At 38.6% G+C, this 26,742-nt stretch overlaps 1 long non-coding RNA gene across 1 annotated transcript; it reads right to left on the reverse strand.

The window, feature by feature from the left end:
• Positions 1-4,932: 4,932 nt before the first annotated feature.
• Positions 4,933-18,915, reverse strand: LOC111941551 (uncharacterized). The gene is made up of 3 exons (XR_002870105.2): positions 18,757-18,915; positions 18,553-18,672; positions 4,933-7,819 (listed from the first exon to the last, which is right to left on the reverse strand). It is a non-coding gene; the product is annotated as an uncharacterized LOC111941551 (long non-coding RNA).
• Between the last annotated feature and the right edge of the window lie 7,827 nt (positions 18,916-26,742).

A 26,742-nucleotide genomic window follows, 5' to 3' on the forward strand; every position in this document is an offset into this window, starting at 1 on the left:
TCTCTAAATGTATCCCATATTAAACAAGGGTAGGATTTGGCATCAGTAGAATATGAAGAGGCATGGCCATATGAAGAGGAGAGAAGTTGACAGACATGTATTTCTTTCATACTCTCTCAAAAAGCTCCTGCACCATATTTTTGCTTTCTCATTAATGTTGCCACTTTATCATAAAACTGGGAAAGAAGCAATTGGAGGGGGAAAATTCCATTCTGCTTTACAATGAAGATCAAGGAATCTCTGAAGCTTGTGCAAGGCCTTATAACCACTGCTTGCATGGAAAGGTATTAAATCACATCTTATCTATTCTCCAGTGCACCAAACTGAGGTCTCATCCACTTCCCTCCAGTGATGAAGCCTTTTATAATGGTACATGTCAGTTAAATTAGAATCCTGACAGATCCATGCCTACTGGCCAGATCCAAAGTCCTTTAAAATCAATGAATAGATTCAAGCCACCACTGCTGCCTCCTGCCAGCTTTTCTGTGGTTGGGAAAGACCACAGGCTAAAGAGTTGTGTTGGTAATCATCAGAGTGCCTACCCCATCTGAATAACTTGGAGAGAGCCAACAGAGCAATGCCTAATTAAAAAAAAAAAAAAAAAAAAAAAGCGAACAACAAAACCCAGAGGGAAACTTCCAGTTGTTTCTATTCAATAGATCCAGACAAGTTGTTCTTAATAACCAGAACAAACTATTTTCAGTGTTAGAACCCATTCCAGAGGATTTGCAAAACCACATCAGCAGCTCATCTAATCTAGCATCCTCTTCCTAGCTCTGCTGGATATTTCAGGGAAACTGCACAATTTCACAATTCATCTAATAATATAAATCTACACAACTGGGAATCTCTTTTTTCCCCTTTCTCAGCTGCTAATCAGAATATGCCCTGAAGCATGAGGATTGGTTGGAGAGAAGATAAAAGCATAGAAGAAATAATAATGTAACTTATTGAAGTATTGCTTTAGACTCTAATGGATCCCACTACAAATTAATTCTTCATAGTACAAATGCCCTGTGGTAATGCCCTGAACTACAGATGGATCAGCTGTGTCATGTACACCTAAATGGCTGTGCAAAGGTGTTAGATTTTAAAGGAAAGATCGCTTAGTATTAATATATAAAACACTGTTGGGTACTGACAAAGATCAATGGGACCACAGCTTTGATGCCCTGGAAATAAATGTATTCCTCCTTCTCAGCAGTTTCACTGTCCACAACACTGGATAGCCCAAGCTTTATGCCCTTATTCTTTATTCAGCCCACCAGTAAATAAATTAATAAGAACAGAAAAGGAGTTAGAGTGCCTGGGAGCAGTCAGAATAGTCAGTATTCTGTATTTCTACCTGTCCTGTGTGCTGCTTTAACACTGCCAGGGAAATCAGAGAAAGGAAGCAGCATGGCTGTCCCATCATGGGATTGGCATTTGCAGGTCGGTAACCATTACACTTACCTTTAGGCAGTCATTTTGCAGGACAGTACTTGAGGTACCGAGGAAGCAATAACCATGACACCAGTACTGACTTGCACATCTCTGTTAGCTGTCTTTACAATTCTAACCCAGCAGAGCAGCCTATGGGAAGTGGACTGACAGAAAGGTTTGGCCATTAGCAGATTCTTTTGTGCTGTTATCCCTTTTGTTGTGTTTCAGAAAGGTTTTTATTTCTGCAGCGCTGAAAGACAGAGCCTGCAGCAGTAGCCTAGAGAAAGCAGGCATCACCAAAATAGGACAGCAAGGATGAGTGATGAATTGCACTGACACGTTTGGGTTTACAGGGTCCTCTCTCTTCTTAGAGAAAGAAGGCCAAGAGGGAGACATTGCCTTCATGTTCAGTAGCAAGAGAGCATTTGTGCGAGTTGAATGCCTGTGCTTGAGTCATATGTACTTGAACTGAAGAGAATGTGAGGAACATACATAAGCTGTTCATTATGATGTCCTCTTCTTGGGCTGTCTCCCACACTAACATGCCTCATAGAAATAGTAATCAGAAACTGACAATAAAAGAACACTGGAAAAGAGAATGAAGGTTACATGGGTTTGTACGTTACCTTTTATTGTGACTGAGCAAGACATCAGACGAGGAAAAAGTGAATTGAGTGGGGTGTATGGGGCTGTGTGTGGTGTATGTGTGATAGGGCTCTCTGCTGTGTTTCACTGTTACCATTGGATGCACTTGACACCTTCTACTCATTAATAACCCTTTTAAGCACAGACCAGATGAAGTTAGATGGCAGCATGCAGATTCAGTCCTGTGAGTTACTGTCAGCACACGTCACTCGGCAGTAGATGTGATATTCTGCCCTGTGTTTTTGGGAGCATAAAACTACTAAACAGAAACTCAAAATAAATACAGAATTGAAGTGTCATAATCTTTATTCTCATACATCTAGCTAAACAACTATGTTGCTAGTTAAGCTGTTAGATTCACAGGAGGTATGACTGGAGTTTAATTACAAAGGACCTCTTTAATGTTGAGCACTACTTTTAAAATGACCATCTCATTGAGGACTTCTGCTCTATGGAAGATCAAGAGAGATTTTTTATCTTAAAATTCTGATTGAAGAAATTGACCACATCCTATTTTATTTTTTTCTGATAGAAACATCAGATCCAGTTGCTACATGAAGAAGCAATGCCTTACAATCTTTTTGAGAAAGAACAGATGCCAGCAAGTTTGTAATAAATGTCATGCATTCTGGATTTGTTGGTCTTACTGCAAAAGCCCAGCCCAATGGTTTATCACATAAACAATTGAACTGATGTATTTTGGATGGACTGCACTGTGTCTGCAGTGTATGCTCCTGCTCAGAAATTACTGAGTGAAAATGAGAGGGTTGAACAGGGCAAGTTGAAAGAGATTGACAAAATGGGTCTTTAAATGATAGCATTCCATTCTTTAAAGATATAAAAATCAGTAGAACTGTGAAGCTAATAATCTCCAGCATGTTTGATCAAGTTTACTCAGCATCAAAATTATTACTGCAGAACAAAAGCCTAGCTAGCACTAGAGAGTAAATTTTCTCAAAGAGATGAACTCTAAAAAACCCCCAAAAGGCCCCTTGTTAACCAAATAGGTTATGCTTCTTTAAGAAGAAATTGATGCATAATTGAGGGGAGATGTTGGAAAATTCTTTTAACTTTAGCACAATAGTTGTGATACCTATGTTTGGAATTCATGCTTAGTTTTGTACCACAGAGTGCTTAGTGCAAGTACCAGAGGCTAAGGTGGCCTTGTCCCTACATCTGTGACTCATAGTCTGTGTCATATTTACGTGTATCAGTGACTAATATGTACTAGCAGATGTCTCGATTTTGAGAACAGAGGTAGAGTACCAGTCTGAGGAATGACAAGAAAAGTGCATATTAGAGAAATATATTAGAAGTGCATATTAGAGAAACTCTCACAAGGAGGGAAGATTCATCAGAAGGTCTGAGGCTGTAAAAGGAAATTTTGAGGACTGGGATGCTCCCAAATGACCACCAAAGACCCTCAAAAAACCAGTACTTATATCCAAATGAGTTCATTGAAATAATTAGCATATATGTACATATTCAGGAAATGTTAAGACTGTATAATAGAAATGTGATGAATATATATAATTTTCATGGCTATAACCTGGTCTATTAGGTCTATTGCTTCTTCTGCATGCTTTAGGATAATTCCATGCATCTAGTGGTGCTAAAAATGTAATGTTGACTTTCTACCCTCTTAAATTTTTTGGAGAGTTTATGCTCTGGTTTTCAGTGGCAGACTCAACAATAAAAGAACATGACTGTTTACTGGCCAATTTTTCCACTTCTATAAGTTTAATTTGTTTTTTATTCTAGGTGAATATGCCTTTAGTCATTGTAAACCAGACAAAAGTATTAACTAAATTTCAGTACAGGTCCATATCTGACTTCATTTTTTTGAATGCAACTTTGAACATCCTTCCAGTGCTTAGATCACAGAGGGAAGAATAGTTGAGATTTTTTAATGTTTATTTTCTCACAGGTGCTAGTTGAAAAGAAAATAAAACATCTGTGGGAAAGAAGCAGAGAATGAGGCATCTGGGGGAAAGAGCATATGTTACCTTTATACTTCACCTGATTCCTCTTGGGTACAGCCAAGCGTAAGCTGAAAATTGAAATTAATTTTTCCACTGCTTCTCTCTTGTAAGGCCACAAGAGAGAAAGAAAAAGAAAACTTTTCCAAAATTCAAGTCTTCCTTTAAAAATAAGCTCAGAAAAAATATCACTTGGAAAAAACAAAGGTTCTGGTAGCTTGTTGTGCCTTCTTTATTTACCCCATGTGTCTCCTCGCAGCCAACTGTGACAGCCCTGCAGCTGACTGCTTCTCTGCATAACTCTTTTCTACCTATCCAGATAATTCAGGTATTCATAAACATCTGAAATGCTGTCAGATACTAAGCTAATGTTTGTCTTCAAAGCTAGATCTAGTTTAGAGAAACAACCTGCAAATCCCCATGAAAGTGTTGTGAACCCCTTGTCATCTTCAATACCCATACTTTGTCTCATTCCAGCTCTATATGAATCACAATTCATTGACATTTCTGTCCACACCTTGTTTAACAATATTTGTGAAGACGGTGATTATCACTTTGTGTAGTGACTGCTCCTTTTTGCCTATATGATTTTTTGATTACACCTTGCAACTTTATGTCATTTCCTATAAGCTCTTAAAGTGTATTTGGTATATGTTTACAGTGTCATTTATTAGACTTGATCCTTGAAAGCCAATTTTCTGGATGTTTTTGTACAAGATAACAATGGTGGAGATAATTTTTATCCTCCAAATTAGCTCTCCAGAAACTTGTTTAGCAAGCTGACTTAAGAAAAGGCTTTAAACAGATGTAGATGGTAGGTGAAATTCTAATTGGAGGCCCTTTCATGATGAACTAGATGACAAAGATGAAGTTACACACCAGTCTGATGTGGCAAGATAAAGCAAGAGACAAATTTAATTTATTTTCAAAACTCAGCTTGGAACCTCAGAGAGAAGAAGGTTTTTGCTGATCAGGGGGATAAAAAAATCAAAACAAGAAAATAATGAAATATTTATTCATTGTAAGTAAGATGTCTATTTTTTCTAAATATTTCCTAAAGCCAAATATTATCTGAAAGTACAGGCATCACTAGAATTGTACTTGCACTCTACTGTAAAGCCTGTGAAAGAAATGGGTTTTGCTCTCACCTCCTCCAGTTAAATAACAATAAATTTGAGGGCTATATTTAGTTTACATGGATTTTGGCAGTCACTGTAACTAGAAGCAAAGACATGGCTGTTCAACAATTGGAATAAACCCTTGCACTTCAACTCCTATTTCTTTTATCAATATTTTCCTGTTTTGTTCTGGTAGTGGGAAAGCCCAGAAAAAGCCCTGTTTCTAACATGTTTGGTTTTACTCTCGACAACTAATAATAAATGAGGAACATTTTCAAAGCATGTTTTAGGATAATTTCTGTAAACTAGAAAGTGTAACAAGAAGAACAAGAAAACCAAGAAAAATAAGTTAAAATGTCTGTCCTTGAGACCAAAACCCTACAATGAATAGCTGTGCTGTTTTAAAAATTCTATGTTTAAAGTGTGTAGCTATGATGAAAAGGCAGATAACTTCCACCATACTGTTGGGTATAACCAGTTTTTCTAACACATTAATCAGGCTTGGAAATTAGCATTATAAAAAGAAAAATGTTTCTTTTTGTGAAGTAATAACATTATAAAGGAAAGCCCAGATATTGACTTAAAACAGCTAACAGTTTTTGACCTGCTGTTGTTGGGACAACTCCTTTGCCAAAAGAAGTGCAAAAAACCAATAATACCCAGAACTCTACAGTAGGTTCCTTTTAATTAGTCAAGATCTAAACTTGTATACAAGGCACGAACAAAAAGATACCAAACTTTTCCTGCACTATTTTGTAAATGAATCATTTAGTGTATAACCTAGGTGGTTATTTGCCTCTCTCCATAATTGGTACTTTATAGTTGTCAGCATTTATTATAGTACATTAACACTGCAACGACTTCATGACCTGGAATAATGACCCTCTAATAGGATCAAGGGACATTTAAAGTTCCTCTTTTCATATAGTTTGAAGTCTCTTATGAGCAGAACAATCAAAATTCATTGCCTAAAGGAACTTCTGTTGTTGGACATTCAGAATCATTTGCAGTCATCGTTGGTTAAGGTGAGACTTAAGTGCTACAGAAACTATGTAGCTCAAGTTGACCATGGTCAGTGTGTCACTTGGCCTGTTGAGAAAGGACTATTAGCAACTAAACTCCACTGCTGAAAGGTGTTTGCACAAAATGGTGCCTTGCTGATATGAGACACAATTGTAATTGCTACTTATTCACAATTTAATATCTAGTATAACTGGTCCTACAATAAACTCTCCCAGAAATGGCAAGTATTCAGCACACTTATCTTCAGGCTAGCAAAACAATGAAACCATTACTGTTAGCTTTAAAAAAAATAGCTAAATATTTGGGGTAGTACGTAGTGAAGTTGAATGCTCTCAGATAAGCAGCAAAATATGCTTCCGTAGCTTCCATCAGCTAATCAATAATCACTTGTAACACCATAAATCAAAATATTCCAAGGGTTACCTATAGCGCTCAAGAACTCAATGTATTTTATTTGCTTTCCAGTATGCTTAGATATTGCATCATGTAAACCTGTTTGAAATGTGTGTGGGTGTGTGCCCAGGTATTTGTGGGGCAGGAACTATGCTGCAAGTTGTCCTCTGTGAGGAGAGGCCAGGAATCTCCCTGGACCTGACACAGGTGGTTCCAGTCATCTCCTTTAAATGTCCACAGGACACACCTGAGCCCCTCAGCCAAGGCCGTGTTGCCCCTCTGATATTGAAATAAAGGATTAAAAAATACTGCATGGAAGTCATGAGAGAAATAAACAGCCCTATAGAAACTAGGACAGATGAAGCTGATGGGAGAAAATTATTCCAGAGGTGTTCCTGCCAAAGCAGAAATTCCACTGAAGCTTATGCAGAATCATAAAATCATACAATGGTTATGGTTGGAACAGGTTATCTAGTTCTAACCCCTCTGCTGTGGGCAGGAACACCTTTCACTACACCAGGTTGCTCAGGTCTTCATCCAGCTAGGGATGAGGCATCTGCAGATTCTCTGGGCAACCTGTTCCACTGCCTCACTTTACCTCACAGCAAAGAATTTCTTCCTAATACCTAATCTAAACCTACTGTCTTTCAGTTCAAAACCATTGTCCCTTATCCCTGCATGACCTTGTTAAAAGTCTTTCTCCAGCCTATTTTAAGGCTGCCTTCAGGTACTAAAAAGACTGCAGTAGGGTAGCCTTCTTTTCTCCAGGCTCACAGTCCAAATTCCCTTGGCCAGTCCTTGTAGGAGAGATGCACCAACCCTCAGATCATCCTGGGGGTATCCTCTGGATTCTTTCCACCAGGTTGACGTGCTCCTTGTGCTGGTGACCCCAGAGCTGGATGCAGGACTGCAGGTGGGGTCTCCTGAGAGCAGAGGGGGCAGAATTCACTCCCTGGCCCTGCTGACCATGCTGCTTTGGATGCAGCTCAGGGTCCAGAAGTCCAGAAAAATGACATCTGTAGCCCTCCCCTCTTCCAGTGATGTAATCACAGTGCTGTAGAAGGCCACTGAGCTGGTCAAACAGGATTTTCCCTTGGTGAAGCTGAGCTGTCTCTCCTGAATCACCTTGCTATCCTCCCTGTGCCTTAGCAGAATTTCTGTGAGGATCTTTTCCATGATTGTTCTAGGCATAGAGGTGGGGCTGACAGGCTGTTCGTTCCCAGGGTCCTTTTTTTCATCCTGTAGAAAAGAATATAAAACATAAAATGTTTTCCTGACTGAAGACTTAAAGTATCTTTGTTAAAGGAAGACAACATCTGGATTGAGCAGGCAGTAGAGTGTTCTTTTGTCTTCACATGTGCATTAAACCAAATTTTTATTAGATGTTTTCCAGAGCTCCACAGTCTCCATAAACATATATGGATAGATTGGGCTATACTGTTTGCCTTATGCAATTTTTCTAACAATACACTTTTCACAGTCTGTACCAATAATAAAATATTTCACACCTAATTCTTATATTGAAGTAGTTATGTCTTAAAAAAATCATACAATTCTAAATACATCATATGTCTCTGCTTTAGTTATTGCCTTCAAAAAACAAATCAATGTTTTATAGTGAATATACACTTCCAAGACAAAATTACTCTCAAAACTAATTGGAATGTCATTCTTTCCCAGAAATTTTTTGTTTTTTAAAATGAAATTAAAATCAGTCTAGGTTTATTCTGTACTGCTACTAAACTATGCACCTGAATGCTCAGTGATACATCCTAATTAAGTCAACGTAACCTGTTATGCTGTGCTCAACAAGGTAAATCAGATGCCATAGTTTCTGTTTGTTTTAGATTCATGAACCCTTTGAAAACTTAATTTACCTGGAAATGAACTAATGAATTTTCCCTCATTATAAATCTCAAAATGAATGTGCTTTATTTTGAATTATTTCAATATTTATCAAAGGCAATTTAGTACTAGTCTATCTTTTTTTCTTCTTTGAGAAGCAGAGTATGTCTGACAAATAAGTTAAAAAGTATTTCTTATCAACACTTCAAACAGTCATTGAGATATCTGGATTTAGCAACTATTTATTTTGGAACAAATTTCAGAGGGGAAAGAAGAAAGGAGACAAGAAAAATGACAAGAGCTCAGAGACCATGCACTTTATACAGGTAGCTTGGAAACAAAAGCAATTAGGCTCTGAAATGTACCTTTCTCTCCACAAGCTCCTGAATTTGTTGTTCCCTGAATGAACTGTACTGCTATAAGGGGATTTACATAGGTGTTCAGGGGACCCCATGCACAGAGGTATTTACAAAGAGTGCTGCAAGGTTAGGCTAAAAAAGTTTGGCAACATGTCTGTCTGTACAAGGAAATGTCTATTCACAAGTGTTGCTCTGGCTTCAGATGCTGGATAATTGTTGCACTTTCCCCCCACCCCGCTTTTTAAAATTGTGATTCTGAGAGGAAACTAAGTAAGCTAAAAATCCAAGATCACATTTGGATAGCTTAATCAATTGTTGTTATCATTTTTTCCCAAGTGATTAATGACAGGTTTAAATTAACTGCTAAATAAGCACTAGAAAACACCATGAGTGTGGTAGCAAGATTTCAGTCCTTCACCAGTAAGCTTATGTGGTAGCTACAAATAGATAAGTCAACTTTATTTGGCCATACTGGTGCCCATGAAATGATATCATCATGTTTTGCTTCTATCTCTTTGTTTTGTGCCATTTGACTCTTTCACTTGGACTTGTCTTATACTTAACAGGAAGCCCCAGGCCCCCTTAGCCTTTTGACATCTGTGACACGAGTCTGATGCTTCATGCCCCAGTTCTAATACTGGAGTAACTCAGGCTGAGGCTCAATGGCTGGGTGTCTTCAAGGTGGCTTAAGCAACAGCGAGGCATAAGCACCATCAGATTCCCAGTGCAATAAGTTACTATAGATAAAACAAATGACCCCAGAAGTCAAATGGCTCAAGACATAAAACATCTTGCTATAGGCTGAATTAGCTCTTTGAAGGAAGAAATACAACTTCCCATTTGTCTATAAAGTGGATTTGTCTATAAAGTGTGCAGTCCTGTGTTTTAACTATCCACAAGTCTTGAAGTAGCCTTTGCTACTTTGACATGGGACCTGTGGCTGAAGAGAGCACTGTGAACACTGAGTTACCAGTCTCCTGGGCAAAATTTGGTGCTCCTGATGTGCAGTAATTGCAAACCAGAAGTAAACATGAAGTTGTGGTCTCTGGTTTAATCACTTTACATCCTTTCTGGGGATTTTTTTGTCCTGAAATATACAATATCCACATAGTGCCATGGTGACACAACCATGGATTTACAAAATCCATATGATAATATGGATTATATTAGTGGTTAAGAATCATCCATTATGCTAGCTGCTATTCACACTTTTAGATATATTCCTCTTGATCTTCACTTTGCAAATGACACCTCAAAAATTTTGTGTTGGATTTTACTTTGTGCTCCTCAGTTGTACACACAACCAAAGTGTAATCTAACGAACGAGCATGTATCTGGATTAAACCAAAAGGCTTGCCATTGATACTGAAATCAGCCAAATAGAAAATATATGACACTGTTTTGAGCATTAGAAATCAGGCGTTCTTTATTGCAGCACACTGGTCTCTCAGAGGATCCTTCTTCTAATCGAGTGCCCTGAGCAATGGGTAAACAGAGCTTTTATCATAAACAGTGATTACATATTCATCAGCTATCCCTGCTCACTTGATGTCTATGTATTAATTTATTTCACATGGCTGTACCCTTAGTGGAAGTCCTTATGTGGTTCTTTGGGGTCTGTCCTGTGTCCTTTTTTAGGTGGTTGCTCCTGGACCCCTGATTGTAAGTGAAATATAATTGTTTTGCACAGCTTCTGCTTTTTCAGCCTAGCCCGGCTGAGCTGGCATCCCGCTTGCTGTTTTCATGACTCATGTTTTCCTCAGTTACATTCTCTAAGTACTTCTTCAAGGTTGTGCTGTTCTGTTCTATTTGTCCTTTTCAGAGTAAAATACCGTTCTGTTCTACTGTCCTTCTACTGCCGCTGTGAATCCGCATCTGAGCTCAAAGTATACATCTGTGCTCAGCTGCTTCAAATATTTCACATGGTCTGTCAGCACTTATGTTTAGACATGACTAAAAAAAGACACCTCTGATGAAGGAAAATGCAGTGAAAATGTTTATGACATGACAGAAAGAAATAGAACTACATAGAAAAGTTGTTTGCTCAGTAATATACCAAAAGTATATTTTTTAATATAAAGACTTCCAAAGGGTTTCTGAAGATTATTTAATTTTTTTTTTCTAAATTTTTATTAGACTTACTGGTTTGGGTTTTTTGGAAGATTTTAGACAAAGAAAGCCTGGCCAAACTTATGTTATATTTCATCACTCATTCAGAAGGAGAAAATTTTTCTTTTTGCCTTCAGCTGAAGATTGATCTGCAGTATCCTGGAAGAACAGGTGAAGTCTTACATTGATTACAGTAGACCTTAGATGCAACTCTTTGGCAGCTAGAGAACAATTTCTCTGTTATGCAAACTTAATACACTACAGACATTTAAAATGCAGAACCCCTGTGCATAAACATAAATTGCTTCTGCAAACAGGGAGAGTATGTTATGAAGCTCTTGGGATGTGAGGTATCTCCCAGAATATTTGGCAACATGTTTATGCCCAAATGGTAACCATTAACCTATTCAGCACAGGAAACATTTGGTTTACAAGTCTGGTATGTGGCTTTTTTCTCTGTTTTATGCCTGGGCTTTAAATCTGTTTTTTAGCTCAACTTAATTTAACTCTTTTCTGAATATTTTTATTTTGCCTCAAGAATATCTTAATTTGATAAAATCCAAACCCCTATCTAATCAAGAAAAACTCCTAACCATTTTAAACTTGAGAAAGGATTCTTAAATATACACCTAAGCTATCTTCATGGGGACTAATTAATGTCAAATCAGTTACATGAAGAGAAGGCTGAATAGCAAATTCATTTTTACCCCTATAATACTAAATAGGTATTTTTTCTAAAACCCTGTTTCTATTTTCAATTCTCAGTTAGGTAATCTGTTGTCTCACCTTTTAGGACAACTTTGAAATGCATGGTAAAACAACAAATGTTTTCCTTTAACAAAAAGCAATTTCTTTAAGATCCAGAAAGTGATTTAAAAACCACAAAATGCAATCAATTCTTTAAAAATTTAAATATCACCATACAAATAAAAACTTTTTTATTAATATAAAAATACATATATAAGAGTAAAGGAAACTATCAGCATGAAGTAGTTATGCAGAAATTTGATTTTCTGTTTTGAACCACAAATGTCAGAATAAAATATGCCAATTGAAGTTTATTCCCCTTTCTTTCTCTTCTCAGGAAACACACATGTGAAACAATAACATTGGCATATACAAAATTTTTGTGCAACTTCGTGGTGTCATTAGACTTAAAGTAAAATCAAACTAAATTTCTGAGTTAAAAAGGGATACATTTAGAATGCCAAATACCTTTGATATTTTTTCTTTTTTCTCCAGTGTGATGTAAGATCCAATAGCAGCATTGATTCGAATTTGTTATCAATCTAGCAAACATGGTATTTAAAAACTAGCAAACCTACTTAATCAGTTTGATTGTCTGCATCTAAAAGGCAGTTTCTATGCACTGATTTCATATGTAATGTAGTCTGACTTCTAATTCATGATTGCTTTGAAGTGTCTGACCAGACCAAGATTAGTGAATCACTGAAAACAGAATCCACAGCCAAAATTTGGCTGACTTGGCACCAAATACCAGGGCATTTTATGCTTTCAGTTGTCAAGGGAATTTAGAGTTTCTATTCCAAATCACATTAAGATGTGACATTTTGTACTGTGTGTATTGTTAAATAGCATATTTTCAATTCTGTGTATTAATATCATGCTTGGCATACTAAAAAATCTCTGATTTAGGTATTACCTAGAATGGCATTCAGCAAAGGCTCTTGCTTCAAGAAATAATTGGTACATGAATTGCCAGATATTTATTGTTCTGCATTTAATTCTCTGAAACTGAAAATTAGCTATTCACATTACATATGTCTGTAATGTGTGATCTGTCAGGAAGATCGAGACCAGCTCCAAAGAGGCACACTTGAATTCACAGACCAGCCCAACAAGGGGACAAACTGGTTCATGGACCAAATTCATGCATTACTATGGAGGGACTGAGCTGGCTGAAGACCATCTGGAGGACCTTGCAGTGCTACTTTCCTTGCTGATTTAACCCTTACTTCCTTACACATTGCTTCATGGTTGCCTGAGGAGAATGACAATTGTTGATAGGAAAATTGACAAGATCCCAGCTGGAAAAGAAATTTTTACAGACAAAAATTTCCAGTGGCTTTCATTGTAAAAAATTATTTTGCTTTAGTTTCAAATATTTTGTGGGCTACTATGAAGTAATTATTATGATGAGAAGAGCCATGGAACAGCCATCCACTACTGGTTGTCTATGCAGAAGACAAATCCAAAACTGTCATGGGAGTGGCTGGAAGTGAAATGCAAGTCCAACATAACTCAGTAGAAATCCTGGGTTTTACTAAGGGGCCAAAATACTAGCTGTAGACAGGTCAGAATTTGGAGATTATATGTGAGGTGTTTTTGAAAATTCTCTGAATATTTAATATCAATAAATACATGTAAGATTGTCAATGGTAATGAGCCATCCTAATGTTACACTGATTTCCTTGATTATTATTATTCTAGGTTTACTGTTTATTTATTGTTTAGTCAAAAATGAGGACTTAGCAACACACTAAAAACAAGAAGCAGTATCAGTAAATACATGGAAAACAGTCAACGCATAATTAATTCAAGATTTATTAGTGTCTTGACTAAGAATATGATTTTAAATCATCTGTTAGACCAACTCAAAGTATCAAAACAAGCATACATAATTCAGCTGTAACCCCAGATTATATGGACGTAGTCCAATTTAGTAAAAATTCAGTCCAAGACATTTTACACATCTAAGTCAACAGGCTTACTTGCATTACAAAAGGAATAAACAAATCATATCTAAACACCATTTGTTAGCTCTCATAGCATCAAGAGAATCTCCATTCTCTCAGTAGTTAGAGCCAATAATATCCAATTTTTTGGCATAGTGGGCAGTTAAACGAGGCTCTGATCAAAATCTGCTGTCTCCGAGCCATGCTTTCTACCTGTAGAGAGTTCTCCTGTTTCCAGACAGGACAGGGCTAATTTTTGCAGTGGCCAGGAGGGGTGGTTGTTCTATAGCAGCTCACATCAATGCTGGGCGTGGGGGGCAGTGTGTCTGCACTGCCTGGAGAAGCAGCAGCTCACATAATACCAGCCTCCACTGCCTGAGGATCCTTCACCTCCTTCTTGTATCTTCTGTCACTACTACAGCTGCTGGTACTGGCTGTCATCTTATCAAATGTTTCCAGTAAATTCTTCCTATCTTGTGATCTTTAACTTTTGTGCCTCCCATTCTCCTTTCCAGTGTGCTGCATGTCTGGGGGAGGGGATGGAAGAGTGAGGGAGCAGCACATGGTCTGGAGTGTTTCTCTGGGAACACTAAACTGGGGAACGTCAATCCTGAGCCATGACCTCAGTGCTTTAGCAGGTGAGTGCAATCCAGTTTTTGTGTTTACTTATGTAGACCTTCATTTCTATTGCACACTCCTGCGAAGATTACAAGAATCATTGACATCCCCCAAGGCTGATTTGCTGTTACATATAAAATTGAAGTTAAACTTACAGTGCACGTACATGCGCTCTCCACCGACTGTCATTTTGATTCTGCCCTTCTTACACAGATAAGCTACCCTCCTGCTCTCCTTCACCAAAATTTTGGTGCTTGCTGTATTTCGAGTGTTTATGCATTGTTCTAAGTACATGCATAGCAACTGAATGTTGTTATGCTCACTTTACACTCAGATATTATTACAATATGCCTGCATTAAATAGTTGTACCATGTAATTTCTTAATGGAATAACTATATGAAGTGGGGAGAATGTTAATAAATATCTGCTGGTGCAGAATGTACAGGAGCACTTTTTCTGTGTGTGTGAACTTCCTTCTGGGTAAAGATTCTTACTGACATGCATGCATTATTGTGTACATCAACATTCTTTCCATGTACTGTGCATAATATGTGTATTTATGTAGTCACATATATTTGTAGGTAGCTGTGGGTTGGCCTTGGTCAGATATATAAGGAATAATTGGTCAAAAGTAATTTTGATCCATACTCTGCTGCTAGATGGAGTTATAGATAAAGGTGCTCATTTCAGTACATTTTTACATATAATGTTTTAGTAATGTATGCTTACTGTATCATGAGTTATTCTGTGAGAATTCCAAAAGAATTTCAGAGCAGCTGATTGGAAGGATAGATTTCTGGTTTTGCCTCATTGGTGGAGAAGCAGAATTGGTCTCACAGAAAGTTCTCATGAGTTTAACTAAAACATGCCCTGGATTGACTTAGTGTTGAACTACATTATAAGAACTATTGACAGTGTAGAAATGTTAAATTACTTATTATTTACCTATTTTTTTAGCAATTGCAAATATATTAAATGTATATATATTTCATTAAGCTTTGTATTTAAAAAAATGGCATGGTTCTATGTAATTCTCCACCATTGATAATACACTGTATTTGTTCAAACATGGTTAAGAATTTTTAAGCTCATTATCTGATGTAGATAGAGAAATTATCTCTAATATTTGTTAAAAATTAGTTTTCTTCATAGATGTTCTTCCCAGAGAAATTGTTTTCTCTAAACAAAAAAAACAAAACCAACACCCACCCCCCAAAAAAAAGGAAAAAAAATATTAAAAAAAGAAGATATAAACACTGTAAAAGGCTGGTTTTAATTTTAGTTTATGTTTACAGCACATTTTTTGGATATGTTCAGCTCTGCAGGAAAATTTTGGATTCTAAAAACAGCTGCAGGGGTGTTTAGATTCTTATTTTATCTGCATTACCCCTCCTATCACAGATTAAATATCTGGAGAGTGGTGCCTACAGTACCAGAGCTCAGGTAATAAAAAGAGAAAAGAAAAGTAAAATCAAGTGGGAGAAAGATATTTAAGCTCTTACTGAGACTAGACAGAGGAGCCATACTCAATGCTTCTAAGGAGGATTCCTTTCACAGCTGCCAATAGCATAAGGAACAATTTGGAGGGATTTTCTAAGGATTGGTTATCTATAGCACCAGCCACTAAATTCCTTTAAAAACTAGCTTTTTAGCTAATTCTATCTTCTGCTTCTGAGTCTGAGAAGATGCAAGATCTACAGATGGTAAATCTAAAGGCAAGGCATGGCAAGGCATGGCAGCCATAAGTGCACTTCATGCTTTACATAGTATTTTTTTGTGGAATTTAACTCTTCTGCCCATTAATGCACAAACCAAATGTCCTCTGTCTTTTCCTGTGAGTGTCCATCCATCTGCATTTCTGCAGATAATCTGGCTTAGATTTGAACAAGTTACCAAAGGCTAAATTAAAATCCATCTGACCTGCAGTTGTTTAAGTCTATGTTCTTTGCTTATTGCAAATAAAAAGTGAGATAAATGGAGATAGTTTATCCTGTTTTCTCTGAGAAAAAAAATGTTTTCCTCTCTGCCAATTGATCTCCTGTTGATCTGCAGAGATGTGGGAGATAGACCATGTAGATCCACATACCTGTTTGTTTTTTTAAGTTATCTACAGGTGTATTTGCAGAAATATATACATACCTGAAGCAAACATACATCAAATACATTGTTAAATGCTTTCTTTCACTCCTTGCTCTTGGTGAGATTATTCCATCTATTATTTGTTTTGTCTCCTCTTATTAATAGTATTAGTCAGGGAAGCATTTTCTCTATAGACTGAAAACGTTAATATATTTTAACACACATAGATTCTGATATCTGTTACACTAGGGAGGGGTAATGAGTTAACTCTGCACGTGCTTCAGTTCTGGAATCAAAATTAAACTCAGAGTGTCATAATCAATTTGAATTTAACCAGTGTATGCAAATGAATATAAGAAGTGTTGAAAAATTGGCAGATGAGGTTGAGGTTTAGGCAACAAACTCTGTAGGTTGCTTAAAATACTATTTCAGTTTACAGTGAGATGATCCTACAGAAAGAAAGTTCCCAGGGAATTTCATAATATGTTCTATTATCTCTTGGTTACAAATTTACAGTTGTGCCAGCTTCTCATCCCCAGCAGTTTAGAAAGGGGATGGTGTGTGTGAAAAGAGTCAAGATCTGTATTATCACACAGTGCAGCTGGACCTTGCTGATATAAATCTGTAGAGAACCTAAGCTGAAAGGAAGTGAAACTTCCTCACTTTCAATCTTTTGGGTTTCAAAAGACACCTGTTTTCCTGCATGTCTTCAGTAGTGCACAGTTGGCTAATATACAGATATTATTAGTCCAAACAACTGTATAATTTGAAAAGAAATCTAAAGAAACCAACTCAGGTGCCTGTAGGACTGAAAATATGGCTTTTAGAAGCTGAAATTATGGAGAAAGCAAGCATAGTGTAGCCATGGAAAGTATTTTAGTATAACCAAACAGTCTTTAAGAAAGGCTATTCAGTCCAGCCCTTTGAGGTGTAAGGAGATGGGACCATAATCATGTAGAAGAGACTAAGGATGGGAATGGATGCAATTTTTGGTGTAGTATGTTTGCTTAACAGTGTCTAAGGGATTTTATTTTCTAGAATTTAGTGTAAGGTGATTTCATCAAGGCTGGTTTGAGCTCCAGTTGAGTTCAGGATACCTCTCCTTTGCTTTATTTCTCAGGTTGTTTTGTGATTTGCATACAGCTCTGGATTACTTTTTTGCTTGTTTTTTGCAGGCTTCTGTAACATATTTACTAGGGTATTTTTGGGGTTTTTTTCTGTTCTTGTTTGTTTGTTTGTTTCTTGTTTTGCTGTTTCTTTGTTTTTAATCATGTATAGAGACTTAAAAATTCCCTCAAATCTCCCTTTGTTAATTGGGAAACATTTTAGTCAACACCATTTAGCTGTGCTCAGGCTCAGCTCTTCATTTAACATTTTTTCTATCACTAAACAAGCACATCCACACACATAGCCTGCATTAATTTAGCTGTCATTCCGAGAAAATTTCTTGACGGAGTAGGACTCATCAGTGCTCTGCACGAGCTGAGACTTTTAAGAGTTGTATTACAATGAAAATTCTATTACATTTAAGGAGAAAAAAATCATCATGAGGATTATCAAACACTGGAAGAGGCTTCCATAGAGATTATGAAATATTAGTCCTTTGGAATACTAAGATGCTGATTTGACAAGACCCTGAAAAATCTGCTCTTCATCTTTTCTGCTCCGAGCAGGAGACTAGGCTAGAAACTTCCAAATCATCCCCTCAATCTACATAATACCATTGCTCTGAGGTTTTAAATGACAGCTGGGCAAACCAGAAAAACCTCCTCAAGCCACATCAGCAACCTCTAATAAAAATGCACTCTGGGGTAAAAATGAAAGTGGCAGAAGTTTATTTTATGTGAGCTCAGACTGTTCCCACCTGTGTAACTGGGGACCATCCTGAGTAACTGAGGCAAAGTAATCCTGAGGGGCCATACCCTGCTGTGTGGGAGTTACTGTATTGGCAACCTGCATGTTTCTCCACTACCCAAATCCCATGTGGGGAGCTGCTATTAGTGGATTTTGCTACTGGTGGGTGGTCCTTGCTTCTGTTATGGCTTCACAATGCCGCTCGCAGTCAAAACAATTTAGGAGAATCTTCATGACATATTCAATTCAAACAGGGGGACACATAAACCACACAAAAGTAGTTTATGATCCCATAATCTTTTCATTCCCACTCCTTGTATCTGCCAGCCTTCTGTGTGTGCTGATGGGCCAAAGTTTACTCAGTTACTGTTTGGCACTAGAGAACTTGTTCTCTGATGTTAATGATAATACCTGTCATAGAGGAGATCAGTACAATTGAAAAGCTCCATCTCAGCTCCAGTAAGTGTCCCTCGAGTAGATCACCACAATGTTCAGTAGTTTTGGATCCAGTGATACATCCAGTGTGTTTTTCTGGCAGTAGGCAAGCATGAGCATGAGGTTTTTTTAGACAGCAAAACTGCAAGTTTTTTTGAATATAGGAAAGCAATGGCATACCTCCCATGCCTATTTGTGCTGGCTTTGGCTGGAGTACAGCTAATTTTCTTCACAGTAGCTAGTATGGGGCTGATTTGGGTTTGTGCTGAACACAGGGTTGGTGACACAGAGATGATTGTCATTTCTGAGCAGAGGTTACACAGAGTCAAGGCCCCTTCTGCTCTTCATTCTGCCACAGTGGTAAGGTAGGGGTGCATGGAAGAGTGGGAGGAAACAGAGCCAGAACAGGTGACACAAACTGACCAAAGGGATGTTCCAAACCATATGACATCACACTCAGTATGCAAAGTGGGGGGAAAAAGGAGGAAAGTGGGGGGGGACATTTGGACTGACATTTGGATTTGTTTTTCTTCCCAAGTCACCATTACGTTCACCTGGAGATGGCTGAATACCTGCCTGTGGGGAGTAGTGAATTAAGTCCTTATTTTGGTTTGCTTGTGTGTGTGACTTTTGCTTTCCTATTAAATTGCCTTTATCTCAGCCCATTACTTCTCTGGGTTTCACTGGCTTCTGCCATTCTTCTTCTCTCCCCAGCCCTGCTGGTGGGAGAGTGAGGGAGCGAGTGGCTGTGAGGGGCTGGGGTGATGGCTGGGGTTAAACCACAGCACTGTTGCCCTGTCTGTCTAAAATAAAAGTCCTACCAAATGTAAATCAGAGTTAAGGTTTATACAGCACATATACTCTGAAAGTATTCATCTGCTATATGTTAAATAAAGTGGTTCTTTTCAAGTTTTTGCATCCTATGGTTGGACGAGGATATCTATTACCAAAGCACAGAAGAGCCTTTTCATATGATTCTCACAAATATTTGCACTTAACCAGTGAAGAATGAATATTATGAGTCAGGAATTGGAAATTTGAATAATAAAATGATAAGAAATGATCACATAATTCTAAATTATTGTTAGAATTTGGAGAATTACTCAAGCAGAGAAAAAGGCAAAATTCGTTGAATGAATTTTTTGCTTTGCCTGATTTACTCTGCTGTGCCATTTGACATCTGTTTTGGAATAGGGCTATGTAAAATTTTTGAAGAGGAAAACACAAATACATCATTACTTTGACAAGATATAGCTGTGTCCTTTTCATCACATGCATATTATTTATCAGCTATAGAAGGAGACTTCATTCAATATGGTTATATCAGTGAATTATTGTTGCTTAAAACCTGTTTTCTCTGTGTAATATAGAAGTTTTTTTTATGGCAGGTATATGAAATTTAGATTTTTTTAAAAAAATTACTGGAGCACACTAAGTGTTTTTAACTAATTGATTACATTATCTGTGCCTTAATAAACCCATGTTAATAATTTAAATACTTTTAAATTTCTTATTTTTTAGTTTATACTTTTTTTTCTTTGTTTATGCATTTATTTTTTGTCATCATAAACATCTGTTTGGGGTAAATCCTTTTCCACTGGGATCTGGTACTACATGCCTGCTTAACTAACGTGTACCTTTTCACATTATATGTCTGTGTTTTCAAATGAAATTAATATTCCTCTAAAAGTTAGGAGTCCTTTAATGCTGTTCTTTATTAAAAAAGCCTTCTGCATGTAAGACATATAGAGGGGAGATGGACCAGTAAAACGCTTTTTGGCATTTTGCACATCAGCGGTTAACCAGCGTCAATTTGATTATTTCCTCCACATGTTGAAACACAGCTCAGAGCATTAAAGTCATTCTCCAGTGATTGGGACAAAAGTAGGTTAGTAGAGTGGGTTGCTAGGAAACCAGTGTCAGTGTCATCCATGACCTTGCAGAGCATAAAGAGACCATATAGATTTATTGAGCTCTGTGGCACATTGTCCAAGTCCCCTCTTGGCTGTCTTACTGTATTTCCATCTGCCATCATGCTGCTGCGCTCCCTCACACATGGACACATGCCCTCCTCCCCAAAAGCAGCCATGTAACAGGAGAAGTACCTCTGCTCTTTGAGACTTCCTAAAGCATCACTGTAATTATTCTGTTGCGTTAAGCTACACCATAGTCTCTTAGCTAACTAGACAGAGGAAACAGCCTAAGCAAAACTACATCCTTTTAACAGCTGGTTTCATTATTCTGTGGCTGCGAGAAATATCAGTTCTGCTGGAAGCAGAATCATTAAAAATGTATAAACATCACAAAATAATTTTGCTGTCACATTCAAAACTTTTTTTTTCGAAGTTGCATGCACAGTTTTCACAGCTGAGGTGATTTAAGGTTAAACAATCACATATTGTAGGGAGCTGTGACACTCTTGTTGTCTTCCTGATTCCCTTTTTAGAAACAGCTGAAGGTTGTGGGTAGGAAGGAAAACAAATGAAAATTTCATACTCACAGAAAAAAATTAAAAACAAATTCCTTTGAATATGCAAAATATTCCTGTTATAAGAATTTATCTTCCTCTTAGGTAGTTTTAGGTGTTTACTATTTAATGCTGATGTTTGTATTATACAACTAGAAACAAAATGCGGAGGGAGCCACATAATGAAGTCCTGATCAGTTTTGTTAGCATTTTACTTTAAAATCTCAATTGAAAAACACTGTGTTGGGTGCCTGTACTATTGTGTGGTCCTTTCTGTAGCTCATAACAGATATATGCTATTTTGTCATTCAGAAATATTTATGATAGCAAAGGTTATTATTAGAAAAAAGAAGGTTCACTTTTCCTATGCAACCAGATTATCCATATTGCTTTCCTTCACCCTGTTAGGTCCCAAATGAATGCTAGAGTGTGAACAGGTCGCTCTGTGAACATCACTGAACTCTCTGTGTATCACAGAAGTGCATTCCACCTTGAAGGGCCTTCTTGGAGGCAGTTCCTTACTTCTTGCATTTAAAACCAGGGACCTCTCAGTAGAGCATTTCAACTGACTGTAACTGTCTTAGAGGTCTCTGGTGAGTATTGGGACATTAAAATTCTAGGTGACGTGCGACGCAGCGCTGCCAGGTGATAAGTCCCAGCAAAAAGTAAGAATTTCAGTAGTCTGTTCATTTGTTATTACTCCCTCTCATGTTAGGAAACATAAAAATGGGTAATAGATTAGGCAGCTCTACTTCCTTTAAGAGTTATTGAATCTTTATGTGTGATGGGGCATAGAAGTGAGATATGCTAACTGCTTTTCCAGCATGGCCTTCAAGCAGAATTTGGGGTCTACTGTGCAATCCAGGCCCTTGCCCACCCCAATGATTCACCCAGCTCCTTAGTTAGCCAGGGGAGCACCTGTGACTGTTTTAGATTCGAAAGTCTGTGGAATTTTCACACTTCTTCAGTTGGACATACCTGCAGGGGCCTCTACCATACCAAGAGACAGAGGAGGTTTGTCACTCCACATTTGATTCAGAAACCATGCCTCTTGCAGCTGCAAGCTCTCCCTGACGGAGGCCACTGGTGTGAAACAGTGCTCAACGTGGCGCATAACCCAAGTATCATAGACACAGTCAGGACCTCTGGTTCTGCCATGGTTTTGAGTCTTTCAGGTAATTAAACAGAGGCTGCCCTAAGTTCCTAATTCAGTTTACACTGTTTAAATAATTTGACTAATATGGATCCTCAGGTGTACAATGACAAAGAACTTAATTTTTTTCCTGTTTTTTTCATAATCCATATTGAGCTATGTTCACAAATGGCAGAATCACTGTATAGCTCCCTCAGTTTATAAAAAGATAAACACTGTCAGAGCCATTCAAAGCCTCTCAACAGGATATAATAACAAAAAAGAAAAAAAGTTTAAAAAATTTCAGGCCTCATTTAGGAGAAAGAAGAGATACAGAAGAGAGATGTATAGCCTTAAGACAGAGAACTGAGTGAAGAGAAGCCTCTCATATACCAATCTGCAACCAGGGACAATCTGACACAGGGCAAAGTGAGTGGCCACTCTTGTAGCTTTGTGTCCTACACAGCTAGCTGATAACTCTGTGCCTTAAGTGATGGAATTTAATTAGCAGTGTAACCATAAAAGGGTCCTCTAAATTGACTTGAAAATAAGTTAGTATTATTTTCAACTAATGAAATAGAGATAAGACAGTGCCTCTCAAATCTCATTAGACAGGGAAAAAAAAGTTTACAGGCATAAAAAAAAAATCTAAGAAAAACTACCGAAGTATAAATCTACACCCCTGCCTAAATTTTACTTTCCTGCAGTTTTGACTTCCCTCATTTTACAAGAAACACTGATTTTTAAGGTGAATACTATCTCAGGAAAATAATTTCCTCATCACAATATTGTTGCCTTTATGCAAAACAAGGGATTGTGTTGTCCTCAGGGTTAGAGAGCACATAGTCTGAGGCTATGTATAATTAGTGTCTGAAATGCAAACTTGTATTACTCTTGGTCTTCTTCAGAGCAATAAGACCAATTGTGCTCTTGATTTTTTTTAAAGCAACAATTAAAATTATAATCAGGAATTTCCCTTTTGCCTCATTTGGATTAAAGTTAATCTGAGGCTATGTCTATATGAAAAAGTTAAGAGTGTACCCAGACATAGAATTATCTATACTAAACTCCCAGATCAGTCAGAACTGTGCTCTGCCTTCTGCCCACAAGTACTCCTTGCTGCTGCTGGATGTTGCTCTCAATTTAAAGCACTGCAAAGGAACATTACCATTAAGGAGTATGCATACAACTGTGGTGTTGTAGAGACTACAGGAACAGAGGAATGGGGTGTCACACTGGGTATCAAGGATGCCACGGAAAACACACAGGAAGCATTAGAAATCTGTGTGCTGTTGTGAGCTTTGATTTTACTGGGACTGTGGTGGAGGTGTGGACAGGTTCACATCACTAGGGTGCTTCAGTGCAGGGACAAAAGATTTTTAGGAAGGACCAGGTAGGGAGATGTGGATGTTGAGTCACCCTTTATGTGAAAAAATGGTTCTCTGGAGCTCTATCTAAACATTCATGATGAGCCAACTGAAACTTAAAGATGAAAAGCAGACCAGCATGGGTAACCTACACTGTAATGAGTATCTGTTGTGGGCAACAGATACTATATTTACCAGGAAGAACTGGTGGGTAAGATCTCGCAAAATTAGTTCCAAGTAACCTCATATTCACAGGACCTGATCCTCAAGGGGGACTTAAAACTCCTTGATATGTGCTGTAAGAAAAATACAGCAATCTATAGCCAGTCCAGAAACTTCCTGGTGTAAAATTCCTAATCAGTTCAGTGCTTGGCTGGACATAGCTGGAGGCATGCTGGAAATGCACATGTCAAAGGCAGTCTTGTTTGCAGTGACCATAAGATAGTGGAATTCATAATCATGAAAGGAGAGAAAAGGGAGTGTTGTCCTTCTGGAGGGTAGGAAGGCGCTACAGAGGCATCTGGACAGGCTGCATAGATGGGCCAGAGTCAGTGGTGGGAGGTGGAACAGAGGGAAGCTCTGGGTCCTGCTCTTGGGCCACAGCAACCCCATGCAGCACTACATGCTTGGGGATGAGTGCCTGGAAAGCAGCCCAGGGAAAAAGGCTTGGGGGTGCTGGTCAAAAAGTATCCTTTGCTTGCATCAGCAATAACATGGCAGGCAGGACTGGGGCAGTGATTTCATCCTGTGCTTATCACCAGTGAGGCTACACCTGGACTCCTGTATCCAGCTCTGGGCTTCTCACAGTCAGACAGTCACTGAGGTGCTGGAGTGTGTCCAGAGAAGGTCAATGGAGCAGGGAAGGAATTTGGAGCACAAGGCTTAAGAGAAGAAGTAGAGGGACCTGTTGAGCTTAGTGGAGAAAAGGGAGCTCAAGGACAACCTTGTGGCTCTCTACAGCCACCTGAAAGGAGGTGATGGTGAGCTGGGGGTCAGCCTCTTCTCCCGAGTAAAGCAACAGCATAAGAAGAAATGGCCATAAGCTTTGCCAGAGAGTTTTTTTTTATCAAAAGTGTTGTCAAGCATTGGAAAAGGTTGTTCAGGGAAGGGATTGAATCATCACTCCTGGAGGTTTTAAAATAATGTAGGTGTGTTGCTTAGGGTCATGGTTTAGTGGTGGACTTGGCAGTTTAAAGATAATGTCTGGAATTGATGACCTTAAGGATATTTTCCAGCAGAAATTCTATGATTCTATGAGACTATATACAATGTAGAAGTAACCTTGGGAAATCTGAGAGGAACGCATAGATTCAGAGATATACATAACATGCAAAAATTATGATATGATCAGGAAGGGCAAAGCTTATCCTGGTTGTGATGTCAAAGGCAACAAGAAAAGCATATACAAGCATTTGTAGTAAAAAGGAGAGAATTGGTCATAGGCATTGTTCATGCAGAACATGGAAAAGGGTGAGATCTTAAATATTTTCTTTTCCTTATTAGAAAGATCAGTCTTGAAGAACTGAAAGTCCTTGAAATTGGAGCAGAGTGTGCTACCATCCACTGCCAAAAAGTATAGAACCTGGTGGATTTGTATAACTTTGGGCCAAGTGGGAATGCCCAGGTGCCTCCCCTGGAGTGGGCAAGTTCGACACTGTCCATTGCAACACTGAGGATCTGTTGCATCATGTGCAGTGCTCTGGTTTAGGATCTGGGGACCCCTTGTGTGGAGCCTTTGATGGGCCATGACACCCCCTTTGCTGCCCTTCATGTGGATGTTGCTTTTCCCAGGGTGAAGGGCCCCACATCTGAGCTGGTCTGCACAGCAGAGTATGGGTGCCTCTGGCCAGAGGCTTTTTCGCACCCAAAACCTCTCCTCCCCTGACCCTTTGGTTCCAGGGTCTGTTCCACACTGGCAGGTGATAGCCCTGGGGCTGTAGTCTCCACTACAAAGGCTCAAAGCTTGATCCCTCTTTGGATGTATTCTTTCCCCAGCCCAGACCTGAGTCACTTTATCTTATCTCCTTCAAGGAGCAGTTCAGAGCCTTTGCCAGGGGCACATTCAGGGTATGGAGGTCTCCAGCTTCTATTATACAGTTTTGCCATAATAGACAAACGTTCTTCATAAAAATGTTTAAGCCATAAATTATAGTATTTCAGTCACATGGAGATATTAAAGAACTTGAGCATCAAAAGATACAGGAAAGGCTGTGAGAGCTGGTTTTGTTCAGTCTTGAATGAGAAGGCTTGGGAGAAATCTTTTTGTGCATATGAATACCTGAAGGAAGGGAACACAGAGGATGAAGCCAGGTTCTTTCTGGTAGTGTCCAGGACCAAGGTAAATGGGCACAAACTGAAACATAAAAGGTTCCCTCTGAACACTTTTTCACAGTGAGTGTGAGCAAGTGCTGGAACTTGTCACTCAGAGTTGTTGTAAAGCCTCCATCTTTGGAAATGTTCAAAAGCTGCCTGGACATATATTTTCAAAGTTGCATCCACAATTTTCACAGCTGAGGTGTCTTAAGGTTAAACAACCACATATTGTAGGGAGCTGTGACACTTGTCATCTGTAATTGGTTCCAGATGATAGTTTGGATATGTGGTTTGAAAAATGACTTCTAGAGAGCCCTTTCAATCTTGACCATCTTGTGATGCTGTTCCCAGACCCATTTCATTTGTTACAGATATGTATGGCTGATACATATCTGAATGCAGGCTGGGGGATGAACGGATCATGAGCAGCTCTGATGAGAAAGAGCTGGGGGTGTTGGAAAGATGAGAGGCTGGACAAGAGCCATCAAAGGGCTATTGCGGCCCCAAAAGCCAGCCCTGTCCTGGTCTGCATCCAATGCAGTATGCCCAGAAGGTCAGGGGAGGTGATTCTTCCCCTCCACTCTCATGAGACCCCACCTGGAGAGTTGCATCCAGCTCTTGGGTCCCTAGCACAGTTTTTGCACAACATCCCATTGGCGTGTTGGAATAAGCCCAGTGAAGGGCCACCAAGATGGTTAGAGGGATGGACCATTCTTCCTCTGAAAAAAGGCTGAGAGTGTTGGGATTGTTCAGGCTTTTTGTACCTAAAGAGGGCCTACAAGAGAGCTGGAGGGGGAGTTTTTATAAGGATATGTACTGAAAGGACAATATATTTTAAACTGGAAGAGGGTGGATTTAGACTAGGATGAGATTCTTCAGAGTGAGGA

Source organism: Cyanistes caeruleus, chromosome Z (assembly GCF_971803275.1).
Source record: "Cyanistes caeruleus chromosome Z, bCyaCae1.hap1.1, whole genome shotgun sequence".
Classification (NCBI taxonomy): Eukaryota; Metazoa; Chordata; class Aves; order Passeriformes; family Paridae; genus Cyanistes; species Cyanistes caeruleus.